Source organism: Falco cherrug, chromosome Z (genome assembly GCF_023634085.1).
Source record: "Falco cherrug isolate bFalChe1 chromosome Z, bFalChe1.pri, whole genome shotgun sequence".
In the NCBI taxonomy this organism is placed as follows: domain Eukaryota; kingdom Metazoa; phylum Chordata; class Aves; order Falconiformes; family Falconidae; genus Falco; species Falco cherrug.
In genome coordinates this window covers 46,240,078-46,258,890 of record NC_073720.1, presented here as the reverse complement: position 1 = coordinate 46,258,890, position 18,813 = coordinate 46,240,078, and the positions used below count along the sequence as shown (strand labels likewise).

Sequence of the window (18,813 nt, the reverse complement as noted above, 5' to 3'; positions counted from 1 at the left end):
AACCCACTAGTGTAACACCTGTCAATTTGAAAAAGAACTTATATCTCTCCCGTCTCTCAAGGTCTCCAGTGTCAACCAGTAGTTTTCTGACTACTTATGCAAGAAAGTGTGTACATGGGCATGCATGCTGATTTTTTTAGTAAAATTTAATAGGAAAGTTCCTTTTTTGAACTGTGGGTTCTTCCAAAGCTAAAGATATGGTGTTCACAAATCCACAAGGTTCAAAGCCAGACAAGTTTCATAACATCTCAAGGAGGCATGGAAGGTTCCTCTCCATTAGCAAAGTTTGTTCCAAGTTTATCATAACTAACAAGGGGCAGGGGGCAAGTTAAGTACATCTTTCTAAAGACAGCCCTTTAAAAATAAGACTAGGAGTCTGGTCAGCTACCAAAGGTGAAGAAAACATAATCCTTATTTGAAAATCTTCTCATTTGAGTTATAACAGTTCAAATTGTTCATTTTTAGAAGTCCTTTACAAAGTCTGAGCAAATGTAAGGTCAATTTATTAAAGTGAGTTGAAATTTATTAAATATTCTTAATCATAATTAAGCCTTAAATGACATATGAGATCAATGCAATTGGTAAGAAAACATGACAAATTGCTGTATACTACAGCTTAGATATTTAAATATTAGTAGCCTGTAATTTTAATGAACATAAAGGGCTAATTATCTGGTACAATAAGTATAATATAACCTTGTTAATATGTATAGAGAAATGAAACATACAAAACAAAATTAAACTAATTAACATATCCTACCAATGGAAAAGAAACTGAATATTCAATTCCCTGAAAAAATAAACTGCAATGGAAAAAATAAAATCTAGAAGTTTTAAAAAAATCCATAGTGACTAAACTTTAATGGGAATCTGATGGGAACTTCAATCTGAGCATTGGTTCCTGCTTCATAGCATGCTCAGCTCTGAAGCACAAATCAATTTCTCTTTATTTTAGACAAGAAGTGATTTAAGAAGTGAATAATGTTATTCAGAATTTTCTTCATAATCTGAACTTTTTTGAAAAGAATTTGTGTTTTGTACACTAACCCTTTAAAGCTTTAAAAAGATGAAAATATCTGACTTAGATGTCTGAGTGTCCATTTCCAGTTCAAAACCAGTAGTTTGTTTCAAAATACAAACTTCTATTAAACAAAGTTACTGAAAATGTCATAAAAAAACCAACTGTTGTTTTGTCTTCCTCTGAATTCAGATTGACAGTTTTCAAAAATTATTTGTCTTCACTTGAAATCTACTCACATAGTCTCATATCCAGCTCTGCTATAAGGTGACGTATAACAGAAATCAGAAAGCAGGTTCTATTCCCACCTCCTCTGAAAGCTGTGTGACCCAAGCAAAGCATGACCTTTCCCATTTCTCTTTTTACCAGTGTTAACTATAGAACTCAAAGGAAAACAAGAACTGTTTCCAGCTACACATGAACTCTAGTAATAATCCCCCACCTATCTTTGGGAAGCTGGATCTTGCTCTGGAGAGCATCTGTGGAGTAGAGCTCTGCCAATGGCAACGCCAACCCAGAAAAAGTACCTCAGATGTAGACATCTGTGTTGTAAACGCCTAAAGTTTGATGACATCAATCACATGTTGCTCACATGCAGGGTGACCTCAAAGTCTCCCTTCTCCTAGAGTAAAAGCATTTATGTAATTTCATTTACTTATTTACTTCTGAAAAATAAGTGTATATTTGAGGTAGTTTATTTTTAAGGATGAGTGGAAATTTCTTCTTGTGGGAAGAAGAGTTCATTTTTGCATGGAAGTCCTTTTCGACAAGTTTGACAAGACAGTCTGCTCCAGAGATTAAAGAAAATATAAAATGTTCTGATAAAACAATAAAATGTGTAATGATCCAAAGCCTGTGAAATTATCAAACCCTTGATCCTTTGTATGTAGACATACAAAATTTTTAACATACTTTTCATTTGGAAATCTACATTAACATATAATACTAGAACTCTATATTTTTTAGTCTACTTACACCAAAAGCAACACCATAAAAATAGCAAACTGACCTCTTTAAGAAGTAAATGTAACTCCTATAACATGACTTAAAACTGATTACTTCAGAAAAATGTGTGCAAGCAGAATGACTTTACTATCATATTTTATTTCTTCTTTAAAAAAAAAAAAAAAAAAAAAAGTGGTCATTTCATGGTCCAGGATTTTTGTTTTCCAATCAGTCTTTAGAAATACTAAGTATTTTTAGTGCATCCTTTTCCCATTTGTAAAACACAGTCAACTCCTCTTAAAATATGATGTTAAATGGGCTAGGTTTTATTATTAGGAAGATTCAGAAGGTACTGTCAGTAATACACAAACTGCTAAGCTCTAAGAATAACCTGAGTTCCATATTTACTGCATCCTTAGTCATCAAATTCTCATCTTTGGATATGGCAAGAAAAACACAGAGGAAACAAAAAAATGTCTGAAATATGGACAAATCTAAAAAGACAGTTGTATGAAGCATAATAACTTAGATATCACAGAAATTAATGATGTAGATTGGAGTAACCCATTGTCTTTAACAGGATTGCTTAAGATCTTTTACATGTCCTAATGTCCTAACATTAAAATTCTGCCTTTTTCAATCATATACTAATTGTACAGTAATACCTGGGGGAAGAGGAAAAAGCATAAAAGTAATCCAATTTGGACTGCCAGTGTTATTTAACTAATATGGTCCCCATGTACCACCGTATATTTTGTTTCATGCCAGTTAACCTCACATTAGACTTTTGTATTTTTCCTTGTAATAGAATGGCAGGGTTAGGAGCAAAGGAAGGCCAGCTTGCAGACAAACTAATGGATATCATTAGTAGGACTGGGTTTTGTGCACTGTTTCCAGTGTTGACTAAATTCGACAGTGGAATCAACAAGCAGAAACAATCCTTTTAGGACAAAGAATTTCAGACATCAGTTCCTATGCAGAGGCGACAATAAAATTGCCAAAGTATGAATGAAGCCTGGCTTCAATCTTAACAGCTAAGGAAGAGGAAAGCAGAATGATCCATAGTGTTGGAGATAGGAGGCCTAATAAACAGCGTAAGGTACTTGATACATTGAGGTATTTGAGTCAGATAACTTATGGTGATACAAAATATGAAATGATACAGATTGAATTGATTTGTATTCAATGGTTATACTGTTCTGCCTTGATTTCATAACAGTTGTTGTGAGCCTTGCTCCAACATTTTAATTGTTCATATGTTCATTAGAAGTGGACAAAATCGCATGCATGATGGTACATGTAAGATACCCACTTAAGCGTTGCTTTGGATGAAGGAGAGTTTTTATTGTCCACTTCTGGTTTTTTCAGTCTGGTGGTAAATATTTTAATCTCTGCAAAAGGTAATCACTGGTTTGCAAATACTCTGTGAAAATTAATCTATTCTCGCTATTTCAAAATATCAAGTGATGATCATAAATACACAGCTAATACATTAAGTGGTGAAGAACTCAATGGCTTTGGCACCGTTGATAACATCAAAATTTATGTTTTGGAGTTCGGTGAATGCAACATTCCCTTATGTCTAGCCTAATGTGATCTAATAAATTTAACTACAGAAGTAGTTTACAGTCCTCCTCAAAATATTATCATTAGCAGAGTGCAAAACTGCATTTTGCCAAATATCCTCATGATGCTTGGGTAATGTGACCTACTTTCTGCTTATCAGAGACTGTCATGATGCTAAATGTGCCCTTAAGCATAAGTAAATTCTAGATATCTAACATTTACCAAGAAATATCCTTCCAGCAACAATTTCACATGCAAAATAGTTCTATTTTGAAATAACCATAACCTTACAAACATATGGTAATTCAAAGCCAAGCACAAAACACAAGTAAAAGTTGCATAATCAAAACATGGAATAAAAGTCCTTTACTTGACACTGGAAAAAAACAGCACATGATTGTATGAAAGGTGCTGAGCTAATGTTGAAATTTTTCACACTCATGAATACCCTGTGCATAAGAACAACAGCAAAAGTTAATTCTAGAGTACAAATTTGACCTACTACAGAGGATTATCTGCATGACTTGTATGTAATATATTCATATGTATGGAATGTCTCCTTAAAATTTAATCTGAACTGAAAGTAATGTTATACGACCTTTAGTATTAAGTCTAGTAGTTCAGTGTTTTGTCTCTCTCTACAGTCATTTGTTCTCTCAGAAGTGAAATGCTACCACTTCAGAAAGGTAGGTTTCTACAGAAGTAATAGATGCAGGGTGATGCAATAGAAAATATTGTCAACAGTATTATAACACAAGTTAAATGTGTTATATCATCTTGATGCAGCATGACAATGAAAGCTTCCAAAGCTTACAGCTACACACATACACACACAAAGAAAGAAATAACTCCATGATTAAATCAATGCACATAGATTAAATAGATGACAAAACTCTACTTCCTGGGATTTAAATCCTCAGCAATGAAAGAAAATCTGTGAAAAGCCTGGCAATGCTACAGACTAATGCCAATATTTTATAAAACAAATTATTAACATTAAACACAACTAGACCTATTCATTCTAACCATATAACCTATGTTTATGAAGTCAAAGTATACTGAAGTGAGGTACTGAACTTTGCCCAGTATCAAAGTAGGCTGGATTGGAACTGTACCATTTAAAACATGCAGGAATGTTGCTAAGAAGTGTCTGGAAAAAGCTGAGTCACAAGCATTATATGTTGTTTCTTTCTTATCTTAGAGGGTTTTCTTAAATAGTCTTATAATTAGGTATATAGCCGATCTGATCACAGTAGGTTACTTACATGCAAGTCAGGCTTAAAGACTGGTTAAGAACACATTCACTTTGTCTATTCCAACTAAAATGAAATTCAGATGAAAAAACCTAACCACTCAGATGAAATTTGCAAAATCAAACAGTAATGATATTCAAATGTATGCAGATTTGCAGTGCAACTTTAATTTCTTCTTAAGTATTTGCACATTATCTTGTAATCTTCATTTATATTGTCACACACCACTGTTTTCATATGGCCTGCCTCTTTAGTGCACAGGCTTATACATATATACTGAAAACATTTCCCTTTTAAATTTTAAGGAGAAGCTCCCAGACCAGAATACATAACCTCCAAGGCTAAATACTGAAGAAAAGAAAAATAAAATATCAATGTTTCTGAGAGCAACTTAAACTGAAAAATGGAAATAGGAACTGAGGAGTAGCCAACTTTTACATGCAGGGAAATGTGCAATGAAGCAACAAACCCCTGCAGTAGAACACTCAGGAGATGGGCATAGGTAACGTTCATAAAGCTCAAGGAAGAGTGTAGGCAGTAATTGTTACAAGGAAAACTAAAAGCATCTCAACACAAAGGGGACTACAATGTAGGCCTTCTTTTATACAAACTTCTGTAAAAGTGGATCAACTGTCTGTATGACTCAACTGGCTCAAATGGTTGTGTAAATGGCCTTCACTGCATTAATCAGGAGAGTATATCCTCCCTGAGCTAGACAAGACCAGCATGGGGAAGTGTATACATGGCTCAGCATAACATAGAGTACAAAAGCTAAATAAAAAAAAACCAAAATAACAGAATTAACTTTGAAGACAGCAACAGACTTCAACCCATGCATTACTTCCTGACTGGTGGAGACGCCTGACAGCACCATGGTGGTAAGCATATGAAGGCCGGTAATGGGAATCACATTTACATTGTGATCCATCAGTATATTGCAATTGCCACATTACGCTGTACTATGACTTCAGTACATTTCTGTGTCACTCCACTAAATCAAAATCTTGTGTAGCATGAACTATGACAAATGAGCACATTTGATATTAAACATTATACCTTCCTCATGTGGAATATCTAAAAGATCTGGCTAGAGAGCACTGGACTCCAATAAAAGGTACCAAGATTTGCATTCATCTCCTACTTGGAGACAACTGAAGAACTCTCTGGGGCTGACATCAGAAATACTAACATATGGCTAAACTGTGTGGCAAATGATTCAATCACAGTACAGGTGACTATCTTAACTAGTAAGGAAAACGACCCTGTTTACTTCATTCCCAAATATCTCGCCAAAATATCAATGTACCCTGTGATGACAGAGGAGGTCATTAAGCAGATTCCATCAAGACCACATCATTGGTGACACAAGCAGAAAGATCAGTCATTAATTAAGTTCTCAAAGTGTCATGTTTATTTTTTTTCTACAAGGTGCAATGCAAGAGACTGTCAGAGCTCTGCTTTCTCCTTGAATTCATCAACACAAACCATAATCCTGAAGAGGGTGTTTTCACATTTTTACATCTCTTTCATGTGTTACAAAAACTATTTCTGATACACCTATAAAATCAGTTCTTCTGAAGGTTCCTTCTCCAGACAGACATTACCCACATATCAATGACCTGAAGAAATAGTGGAAGTAATCTTCACACAGGAAGTTCCCTTCAGTCCCTCAGTGTAGGAACAAAACCATGTTACAACATCAAGCAGCTTTGATTCGAGCAAGATTTCCAAACTTCAAGTTGTTTTGTTAAATTTTAAATATTTTTATGATAATAACCTATAAAAGTAGGTTCATTAACTTTTCTCATGTAATTTATCCACAAAGTAACATTTTGCTTGCAGTCATTCCTAGGTTACACATCTAAACCAGGACTGTGGTTTAGTCACTTGGGTACCAGAAACAACTTCTTGCTTTCTTACTTAGAAAGTTTGATGTTTACATATTGACATGTATAAAAATAATAATCCTCCTCATTCAACCCAACATGGAGTGACTCTTTCTTATAAAAGGGAGAAAGTAACCTTTAACACTCATGAGGGGCTTCTTACAAAACAGCTGTTTTGGTTTTGGTTTTTAAAGTAATTGTTAGATGGTTTCATCTCAACAATCTACATTTTTACATCAATTCTTATTACCTCCTTTTAATTTATTTTTTCATTTATTTATTCAGAGGTACGTGAATAGTACCAATAGAACCAATTTCTGTAGGAGAAAAAAACTGCTTTAAGAAATAACAGGCAGCTTGTGCCAGTAGGAAGTACAATACAAAGCATAATATTACAATTGATTTCATTATTTAACCCTCAGGTAAAAATCTTGATTTAATATTAACTTTGTAAGTGCATTTTGCATAGTGCTTGACATGCAGAATACAAATGCCAATGCCATTGGCATCAAAATGATAAACATCATTAAGTTATGCCCAAGTGTTTGTTAAAATAGTACACTCTGCAAGGTTATATATTTTTGTTTGGTACCAAAATTTAACATCAGCATGAAAAGATGTTTCTATGTGTAATTATAATCAGAATGGTTTTGGTTTCATGGTATTTAAGTAATCCAAGAGTTCTTGAGCCACTAGAACTGGGCTTTTAAAAAGTAAAGACATGACTATTAAGAAAGAAGGCTAAAAACCAGTAGTAATGCAAGTTATTCCACAAATACCCTGACATAATTCTGTTACTTTATTAGATTATATAAAGTTATTTCACGCGAAGCATAAATAGATCCAAAATAAAACTAGTACCATAGCAACAGATACGGGATATTTATTGACCTATAAAAATAAATTAAGTACAAAACACACATACCCTATAAATTCAAATTACAAGACTAATTAAGAGATAAATATTTATTTCATTCTTTTTGGCATAGTGTGTAGGTAGTATGAAAGAAAAAAACAACCAATCAGCAAAACACCAGTATGTCCTCCCCTCAGTACATCAAATTTAGGCTTCACTAAAAAGACAAGAATATATCCAGTCCCAACCTTAAAATACCCAGTTGTGAGTAAACCCACAAGTAAAAGCTGTGGATTTCCATCCTGCTCATTTCAAAGCAGTTAAAGTGTAGATCTAATACATAATTATGCTCTTCTACACAGTGTATCTGTCAGACTGGGAACATCAGAATATTTTTAATATACAGGGCCCCTGAGAAAATTTTTAATTTTTCAATAGTGCTCTCAAAAAAAGATAAGGCAAGTATTTCCAGTTATGCTTTGTAAAAATATTTCTCATGTAAACACACATTCATCTGCTATAATGTCTTAGCAGAACATGAATACTTAGTACACTAAATGCATTCTGCTTCTTTCTGTATTTAGGTAGTCACTGCAGCAGTCATTTAACTTGGCAACCAGATGAGCATGTACTGATTTATGAATTTTATGCACTTAATCCATTTTATTGTTAGCTACATACTCAGAAGATACTAGATGTTGCTATATTTCTAAACAAAGAAAAATAAAAGAATCATGAGCAGATAAATACAGTTTGTAAACTTCAGCCTTAAAAAAAAAGTTGTCCTAGAAGATTTGATCAAAATAGATAATAAAAAAGGTCTTGTAGCATGTCCCAGGTTTCCAGCAATATTGACGTGAAGATTGCTGCACTAATGCACAGCATCCTTTTTCAAGCACCAAATTTATCATCTATCATAAGCAGTTTCATATCACTTCCAGCAGGTACATGCTGAACCTAGATGTCTGAATGTATCTTAAAATTAGTTTCATAAGTAACCTACAGCACACAAAAATACTGAGGAAGAAGACAGAATCCTAAGTATTTAAAAAAAAATCCAACACTTCTGATTGTTGTAAAAAAGAGAAATTAAAGTTTTAAGTAGGTAGAAGATTATATTCTTCTGCATTTTCATTTTGGAGGAGTTTAAAGCATTCATTTCTTTCAAAATGAATAAGCAAAATGATTGACATCTTTGGTAAATGTCTGTCATGGTTTAACCCCAGTCAGCAACCAAGCCCCACACAGCCACTTGCTCACTACCCCACAGTGGGATGGGGAGAAAATTACAACACTAAAAGTAAGAAAACTTGTGGGTTGAGATAAAGACACTTTAATAACTAAAGCAAAAGCCACTCACACCAGCAAAGCAAAACAAGGAATTCATTTGCTACTTTCCATCGGCGGGCAGGTGTTCAGCCAGAAAGCCAGGCTGTACCATCACGTGTAACGGTTATTTGGGAAGACAAAAGTCGCCATTCTGAAAGTCCCCCCGCTTCCTTCTTCCCCCAGCTTATGTACTCAGCATGACATCATCTGGTATGGAATGTCCCTTTGGCCAGTTTGGGTCAGCTGTCCTGGCTGTGTCCCCTCCCAACCTCCCGTGCCCCTCCAGCCCTCTCAATAGAAGGACCCTAGAAACTGAAAAGTCCTTGATTTAGTATAGACATATCCTAACAGCAACTAAAAATATCAGTGTGCCATCAGTATTGTTCTCACCCCAAATCCAAACCACAGCACTGCACCAGCTACCAAGAGGAAAATCAATTCCATCCCAGATGAAACCAGAATAATGTCACAGAATAAATTAAGCTGGACTGGACAGCTGGATGTCCTCTGGGCAGCCTGCCACTCAAAACACTGCCAGCACCAGTAAGGTTGTGCAGGGTCTTCTCTGGTAAAACTTAGAGAATGTCAAAGGATAAGGTTCCACAACCTCTCTAGGTGGCTTTTTCCAGTGTTCAACTACCCAAATTGTGAATTTTTTGTTAATAACATCTTGTCAGAATTATAGCAAAAAATGTAGTAAATTGTACACTCAAAGCTTTTCTCTTCATTTAATGAGACATCTATAAAAATTACAGTACATTTTTTTCTAAATTTAAAAATTTGTAATTCAATGAAAGAGTATAAATTTGGTATAAAACCAGCTCTTTCTGAACTTTTGAAGTGTTTGTGTTAATAGCTCAGATCTGAAACCTCACAGTCTTTCTTCATAGGTTTCATGAACAGCCTAAGTACAAAATTTAGCAATATTAAACAATAGTACAGTGACTCGGCCTTTGGCATTTGACCTTTAATGGTTTGAAACCAGCACTGACACAAATGAAAGGCATGCAGACTACAGCTACATAATAAAAATTATAATAATCCAGAATTTCTGTCTTAGGGTTAAATCAGATTTAAAGTTCAGACTTAAATATTGTAGGTAATTTTAAACCTTTGCAGCTTACCCTCTGACTAAAACAAGGTGTTCATCCCTACAGCTGTCGCTGCCAGCACCTTTCATTATCACTGGCTTTAACTTCAAGAACTTTCAATTTCATATTTGCAACCTGTTTTTCTCAGCTTTTAACTTTTTTCCCTCTATAAATGATCCTGCAGTTACTAAAATTAAAATATATTAACAGACACATGATAACTTACTGTATTAGAGAAAATTTAATTGAGAGTATTAGATTACTGTGACATGTATCTGTATCAAGGCTTTGGTGAGAGATCAATAATCTTTAAATCAGTCAACAAAATGGTTACAATGCTGCTGAAATTTAAATACTCCAGCAATCATGCTAACATGAAACCAAAATCCATCCTATGGTCTGTAGCTTCTAGAAATTAACTCGCTTTTGCCTTTAAAATGTCCAGCAATCTCTGCTTCCATTTTTAATTTTCCACTTTGCTTTCTGGCTGAATATAAGATTGACAATATATACCAGTATTTTTTTCTTAGATATTGTCATTTTTATCATTAGGAGGAGCTGCTATAGGGAACTATAAAATCCACCGCCTAGACACTCTCAGATGAATTTGCAGCTATAGGGAGCTTTCACAATAATCAGCGGTCTGCCTGAAGCTAGACCCGCTCCTCTGCTTAACAGCTAACATGATCAATCTAATGTAATAACACAGAGGAATGTCACAGTGCCCTGGACAACATACTAGATGTATTTTAAAAGAAAAAAAAGAAAAACTGATCTTATTCTCTGTTCTTATACTCTTTCCCTGTGTAAGTCATTTGTCCCGGCTGTTTGCATACTTTCATCACCTGAGTCATTATATTCACACTTAACCGGAGCAACTGAGGTTACAGCTGTTTAATGTTTTGTCAAGAGCTGTTACAGACTTTCAATAACATTCCAAAATATCTTACTTACACGTAAAGAGAAATACATATTCAAGATATTTTTCTAAATGTCTTTAACTCTTCACTGAATCAAGTACAAAGAAAATTTCCAGTTTTACTGTAGCAAAAAGAGGAGAGCTTAAACTTACTTCGAACTTCTCAAATCTGCATTAGAATTTCAGTGAGTCTTAAATTTCTTATTTGATACTGTGTATAATGCTATACTGTTATAAAAATAAGACAAAAATTCATAACTGTCCTTAAAAATGTTAAGTTCTGCTACAGGTGTTCCCTCCTAAATTTTGGGCCTAGAGTATGTACAGTAGTTTAAATACCTACAAATTAACTCACTGATGACTCAAGGGAATCATGAAAGTGTTGACTAATAGAATTCCTATTTATCCCAGGAATATTTTGACACAGATCTTTGACTATCTGGACCTTAAGTGCTTCTGAAAAAATCTTCTAACTGCACATGTCCTGAAATACTTTGAAAATTCACTCTTCTCTGTTTAAGACTAAGTTTTGGGAAAAAAAGACAGTAAAAACCAAATTAAGAGCTTGTGGCATTTTTTAAATCATGATAGAAAATATCTACATATTAACTGCTAAATTCTGTAGTCTCTATATAAATTCACAAATCCTTCAGTACATAAGAATTTAATGTCTTTAAGCATGTGATGGAAAAGGTATGGGCTTCATTGAGCAGCAAAATAGTACCATTTTTCCTCCAGCTCTGTTAATATTTCAGAACCATAATTCCAGTAAGATAAAACTATACCCCTTAGATTCCTATGGAGCATGAAACACTGATCTAAAATAATGAGTAAAACAAAAATATTAGTTAATATCATCACATTTTCTAGAGTCTAGAATTTGATGCTTTTGGAAATAATTTGGAAAGGAGAAGTAATTTGCATATAGGTCTTGAAATTTCCAAATCAGTGATACTGAGTTATAATACTACCACTGAATAATTCTGTTTGCATAATAAATCTGCCCAACCACCAGCTGTTGGGACAATGGGAAATTTAATCAAAATGGATCATAATAATAAATTTTAGGTATTAAATCCCCAAAATGCACCTGCTGTCCTATTTGTCTGCATTGAGCTTACACACAAATAGTTATAATCACATTGTTTAGTCATGGCTGCTGCTGATTCTTGACAGAATGCATAAATAAATCTTTTGAACAGAATAAAATTGGTTGAAATACTTGAAGAAAATATCGATTACATTACAATTTTAATATCTCAAATGTATAAATATTTCTATAGAATTGGAACTTTCTGACTCTTGAAGGGTCATTCCCTTTTATAAAGGGAAATATTTTCAATCCATTTCTAACACATGCCCATAAAAATCTGTTACACATGCAAATGATTATTTGTATTTTCATGAAAGGACAGTGTAAAGATAAGGTACACAAAGACTCTTGCACTCAGTTTCCATAAATAGCTCATTGCTGTTTATATGACACATGAGACTCCTTAAAGGAAACGTTCCGTACATCCCTCAACTTTGGTGTGGTAGATATCTTTAAAATTGTAACCATTAGAAGTATTTGCTGAAAGTGATATTTTAAAATTATTCTTGGCACCAAATCATTCAACCACCAACTAAGCAAAGTAATTTGAATTTATTTGATATTCATTAATGCTATATAAATGTCCATTTAACATCTTTTCCATCAAAACCAATTTGGGAAGGCATTAATATTCAAGAAGCTACTTAACTTTAATTAAGAACATTTCTCTGCAATTCAGTGCTGTTTTCAAAACTCATCCATTTGTTACTTGCACACTGTACTTTTATAGAATAGATTTCTGTTAGTGTCTTCCATATTAAAAAATTAAATAGCAATATTTTCCTCAACAGCTTTCTTAATTAGAACTATCTGGCCAGAGTATCATTTTACTATTAGGGTTTAATTTCAAAACTACTACCTTAATATAAGATTAAATGATTAGCATCCACTCATAGATTTTTATATTTTCCACTAATAAAACCAAACAAAGTGGGTTTGGTACTACCCACACATCTGTTATATTGGGAAAGCTACACACATTAGAATGAAATGATGGCCAGGCAGTAAGATTTGTCCAGAGTACTGCATATGTTTCACTATCATAATCTGGAGAAATGGCGTTCTTGTAAAGATTGTGTTGTAACTGGGGAGAATAAAAAAGAAGATGTACAGAAAGAAAGAGAAATATATATTTATCATTGCATTTATAAAATAACATGGATAAAAAAATGAAATAGATAAATCTTATGGGATCCTCATTCATTTAGAACAGAAAAGGAGTTGAACATTTTATGAGAAAACATAATTATTTTCTATGATGTAGGCAGTACTTGCTTTTCTCAGTCAATCCACTATCATATTTTCTCAGAACAAATGTATTCAGAGCATGAAGCAAATATTGTGATGAAATCTACACTACTGTTTATAGAAAGGCAATACAGTTAATAAAATGTATATGTATGGCTTCTTCTCAGTTCTCAAATATTACATGAAAGATGGATAAAAACTGACAGAAACAAACAAAAAAAATATTAAATTTTCTTCCTGAAGATAATAAATATACAGGTATAGTTACATTGAAAATACAGCAAAACTTTATATATATAGCATTTAAATTCATTGCATTTATAGCACATATAAAACCTCACATTTATAAATATAAACCATATATTTATGAATATAGTGAAAATTTCTTTGCAGAAGGATGCAGTCAGTACATTGTGTAAGCATAATTTATTAAAGTCAGCTCTTACATATAGTAATGTATTGGTCAGCTTGTCTTCTAAAAGCCTCATGAACTTCTTGAATTTCAACAAAAATTCCACTTTCTTATTTTAAATCCTTTTTCTTTCTCATTTGTCCTGATTTCAGCTAGGATAGAGTTAATTTTCTTCTCAGTAGCTGGTGCAGTGCTGTGGTTTGGATTTGGTGAGAGAACAATGTTGATGGCACATGGATGATTTTAGTTGTTGCTGGGTGATGTTTATATTAAATCAAGGACATTTCAGTTTCTCAGGCCCTGCCAGCGAGAGGGCTGGAGGGGCACGGGAGGTTGGGAGGGGACACAGCCAGGACAGCTGACCCAAACTGGCCAAAGGGACATTCCATACCAGATGATGTCATGCTGAGTACATAAGCTGGGGGAAGAAGGAAGCGGGGGGACTTTCAGAATGGCGACTTTTGTCTTCCCAAATAACCGTTACACGTGATGGAGCCTGGCTTTCCTGGGGATGGCTGAGCACCTGCCTGCCAATGGGAAGTGGTGAATGAATTCCTTGTTTAGCTTGCTTGCATGGGCAACTTTTGCTTTGCCTATTAAATTGTTCTTATCTCAACCCTTGAGTTTTACATTCCTTTCTGATTCTTCCCCCCATCACTCTGGGCGAGGTGGGAGGGAGCGAGCAGCTGCATGGTGCTTGGTTGCCAGCCAGGGTTCAACCACAACATCATTATCTCTTTTCTATTACATTCCTTTTCCTTGAATCACGTTCCCATACTTTTCTATTATAATAGATTTAATCAGATGATTTGAAGACATAAGATTTCTGAATTTGGATTCACTCTTTTATAGTCTATACAATTCCACCATGTAGCTTTGGATGAAAAAGAGCTTTACTAAGGCTTAGCTGGTAAAACAAACCTAAAGAGAGAATATATCTACCTCTTCCACTTACGCAAGTTATAGTTGTTGCAAATAAATGTCTTTCTTACATGGTTCATCCTTCAATATGATAATTCCAATAAGCTGAATTACCAACTGGTCATCAGTAATTCATAATTACCTGTCATCCCAAGTTTCCCTTACTTCTCTTCATCTGGCCCTTATGCAGGTATGCCTCCAAAATAACTGAGGTCATAAACGAACAAGTCTGAGAAAAGATATTAAAGTTTACCTAGTTTATTACTTGGGCATTTCTAATACCCTTTTATACAAATTTCCTTGTCAGGTTGGAGGTTGAAGAAAGGCATGTGCAATTAGAGCATAAATAACAATTTCATTTATTTTATTTCAGGAAAGCATTTCTCATTTGCGTGGTGGCTACTATTGAAATAATGCAATGTGTTCTGAGCATATGGCAGATTTCCTGGAGGATATGCTCCTGCACATTAACGATTTGGTATCTTTTGCTGGCATTTTGAAGATACCATTGATGCCTGAGAATGGCAGCAGCAAAATGACAGAAGTTGTGTAGATATTAAGTGGGTTAGGTGAAACCAATCTTAATGAGCCATCAAAGGATGTGTAAGTGATTCACTTTATGGTTTTAGCTCATGGACACTAAGGGCATGTAGGTTACTTAAAAAGAAAAAACGATTTTAATATCATTACACAAGTTTTGTCATAATAACTTCATTTTAGCAGCCCCTTGTGTCTGTGCCCTCATCATCTACTTATTTATTTATTTATTCATTTGCAAAGTTTTGCTTCTGCTGCTTTCTTACTTCCTATCTGTGGGCCTGAAGAAGGGCTGTCACTTCTGCCAGAGGATAGCCAAAGTGAGTTTCAGAGTTAGAAGGGTTCCTGCTGATGGTCACACTAGTGGGGTTCACAGCCACATGAAGGTAACAAGCAGACACAGAACCTGGAGATTTCACATCCCAAATGCAGGTGATTTAGGTTACCCACAACAATTACTCTCCTTTAGAAGAAGCTCTTCTAAGTTCACCTTACCAGATTTCAAGAGAGAGGTCTAAGACATCTCCCACCATTCATTTCTTCTGTAGTGTAAATACATTTCAAAAAGTAAATAAGATTTTCTTTCATAAGGTCAAGAACAGAATTCTTTTTTTACTAGCAAAACACTCCAGCATAAAGACAAAGATTTGAACACTGACACCTACATTTTCTGCTTTCAGTGTTCACATGATTGTGGGTTTTTGGGGGGTTTCTTATTAGTTCAGCAGTCTGCATTTGGTTGTTAGCAAAGTTTTGTGCTTTCTTCCAAAAATATGATTAAATCATGTTTACAATTGTTTGATGTTCCCCTACTTTATTTAACCTTTTACTGTCATAATCACAAGCATCACAATCAAAACTTTCTGACCTTCTGCCTTCATTAAAGGGAAATCCAGGCATACTGAAAGTTTACTTTTGTTTGCAGAATGTGATGATGACAGGGAAACTGGAGGAAATCTCCCTTTGACCTAGTAAATAAGGAGATTTTCCTACCTCCACAAACCAGGGTTTCTTTTACTGGGTTTCTAACAAACTGTAGGATCACTAGAAGTGCATGCTTTGAGCTGCATTTAGCATTGCCAGTATATCTTCCAAGGAAAAGGGATGTTTCCCCAAAGGAGTAAAGCATTTACTGTATGCTAACAAGTACAATGTTAGGACGGGAAACACTGAAAGTTCTTCTGAGGAAATAACTCTAGCATTGCAAGAATTTCCTCTTATTCTCTCCTACCAACCTCTCTAAATATAAGTTCCAATTTTAATTAGAGACACTATACATCATCCAAGGTGGCAAGTCCACTGCAAAGGTTTTACTAACCAGGTGAAGAGCTGGTAGTGTATAGTTGTATTAATACAGAATGCATAATTTCTTTGTTCTTCTGTGAGAATTCCAGAAAACAGGTCAGATGGCTACACTTCAAAATACGGAAATAAGGATTAAGCTTAAGATGGTGTTAATTTTACAATATTGCCATTCTTCAGTATAATTTCTTTAAGCAACATAGAATTATCTTCTGGATCATGTCCTGTTAATATTTCTGTCTACACAATAGTTTTGGTAGTTGGTAGGGATAGTTGTGTTCAGCCAAAATTCCCACTGCAACAACAGGTCCAGTAGTAGGTCTGCCTTGCAAATGAGTTCAGTCAAGCAGTCGGTTGTGAGGGTGGTTGCCTCTCATCACCGAAGTAATTAAATTATATTTCAGAAATGCTGAAAAAATCTATATATCACATGCAGCTTTGCTTCTCTGCATGCCCCCCTTTGTTGCTGGTTAAGGTTTGCTCATACTTTGCCATGCATTAATAAAACTTTGTTTTCAGACCTGAGTCCTCACTTCCTTCCCATCCCTCAGACACTGGCATAGAGTTTAACAGCCTTTAGTTCAAAGAATATATTTTTCCATCACTTCCCACATGTCAGCCCCATGTTCTTGAGCTCTCAACAAACTCCAGAAAAATGCTCCAGAGGATTTAGCAACAGCACAGGAAAAATGCTTAAATTTGTAGTAAATAATAAAGACTAAGATAAAGGGTTCAATTTCCCTTTTGTTCTGCTGCTCTGAACTCAGTGAGCTATAACTTCGATTTTAAAAGGGTGGGCAAATTGCAAATGATAACAGCACTATTCATAACATGAAACAATTTGATTTTGCGTAATATTTTCTGACAGGGGTACCGAATCTGACAGCATAAGCCATCAAAACCAAAACGAAGAAAAAGTAGACATGATGTGCATGAGCCCCAAGTAAGGACTGTAACTTACTTTTAATGTGCACTCCTGAAAGCTAACAAAAAGCACTGCATCCAAAAATCATCATCCAGAGACAGAATATTTAGCATTTTTGTCCTGGTTTCAGCTAGGATAGAGTTAATTTTCTTCTCAGTAGCTGGTGCAGTGCTGTGTTTTGGATTTGGTGTGAGAGCAATGCTGATGGCATCTGGATGGTTTTGGTTATTGCTGGGTAATGTTCACTTTAAGTCAGGGACTTTCCAGTTTCTCAGGCCTTGCCAGCGAGAGGACTGGAGGGGCACGGGAGGTTGGGAGGGGACACAGCCAGGACAGCTGACCTGAACTAGCCAAAGGGGTACTCCCTACCATGGGACGACATGCTGAGTATATAAACGTGGAGGTTGGCCCATGCTGCTGATCATTGCTCAGGGACCAGCTGGGCATTCGTCAGTGGGTGTGCAATTGTATTGTGCATCACTTGTTTTCTTTTCCCTTCTCTTTGGATTTAGTTCCTCTTAACCCTCCCTTTTTTTCATTATAACTGTAATTTTTTAATTGTTTTTGCTCTTTCATTTTAATTTTATTTCAATTATTAAACTGTTCTTTTCTCAACCCTTGAGTTTTACATTCCTTTCTGATTCTCCTCCCCATCCCTCTGGGTGAGGGGGGAGGAGTGAGTGGCTGCGTGGTACTTAATTACTGGTTGGAGTTAAACCATGACAACTGTCTACAGCAAAGCCATCAGAAGGGAATCAGAAGAGGATTATAAATAAGCTTTACCCCTAATATTTTTTTTTTAATATGCTGTTGTTTTATTTGATGCATACCAGCAGTGAGACCTTGCCTACTAAGGTCAGAACACCAGATCAAAAGATAATATGCAGGTTTGATTTTAATGCTCAGAAAGTTGTACAGATTTTATGTTGTGTCATAAAAGCATCTGTGTCATGTAGAATCTTAGCAGAACTATTTTTTTAACATACAAACAGATTTTTTTGCATGATTTATTGTGTAAGACCCTTTAATAAATGTAGTCCATACAGCACATAAGCTTAGTCCAGCAGCTATCAATTAGGTGTAAAAATTAGCAAATGGAGTTCAGACTACAAAAGAATTGAGGCCAACTTCATTATGAGATGAAACGTCTGATTTTTTCATTCTCTTTATCCTCCTAAACCAGAAGTTAAATGCCTTGAAAAAAAAAAAAAAATCCCAAGTTTCACATTAGCATTCATTAACAGACAGGAATTTGTCTGACATACTTTACAACTATTTTCCTGTTTCTATCATTTATCAGTCCTTCCAGCAGAAATGTGCATATGACACATTCAAAACTGTGAAATTAAAATAACGATGTCTTAAAAAAACCATGTCCTCTCACTGTGCTTTACCTTCTTATTAGGATTTTCTTTGTAATTGATATGCTGATCAAAACCAACAGTCTCAAAACTTGTCTGATCCTATAAATATACTCATGACAAAGAAAATGTTGAAGTGAATTTGTGTTTG

General features: G+C 34.9%; 1 long non-coding RNA gene across 1 annotated transcript in view; it reads left to right on the top strand.

Moving 5' to 3' along the window:
- LOC114017871 (uncharacterized) overlaps positions 1 to 18,813 on the top strand; it is a 114,882-nt gene that overhangs the window by 7,856 nt on the left and 88,213 nt on the right. The window contains exon 2 of the long non-coding RNA XR_003563155.2: positions 17,245 to 17,319. This is a non-coding gene — a long non-coding RNA (uncharacterized LOC114017871). The remainder of the gene's footprint in view (positions 1 to 17,244; positions 17,320 to 18,813) is intronic.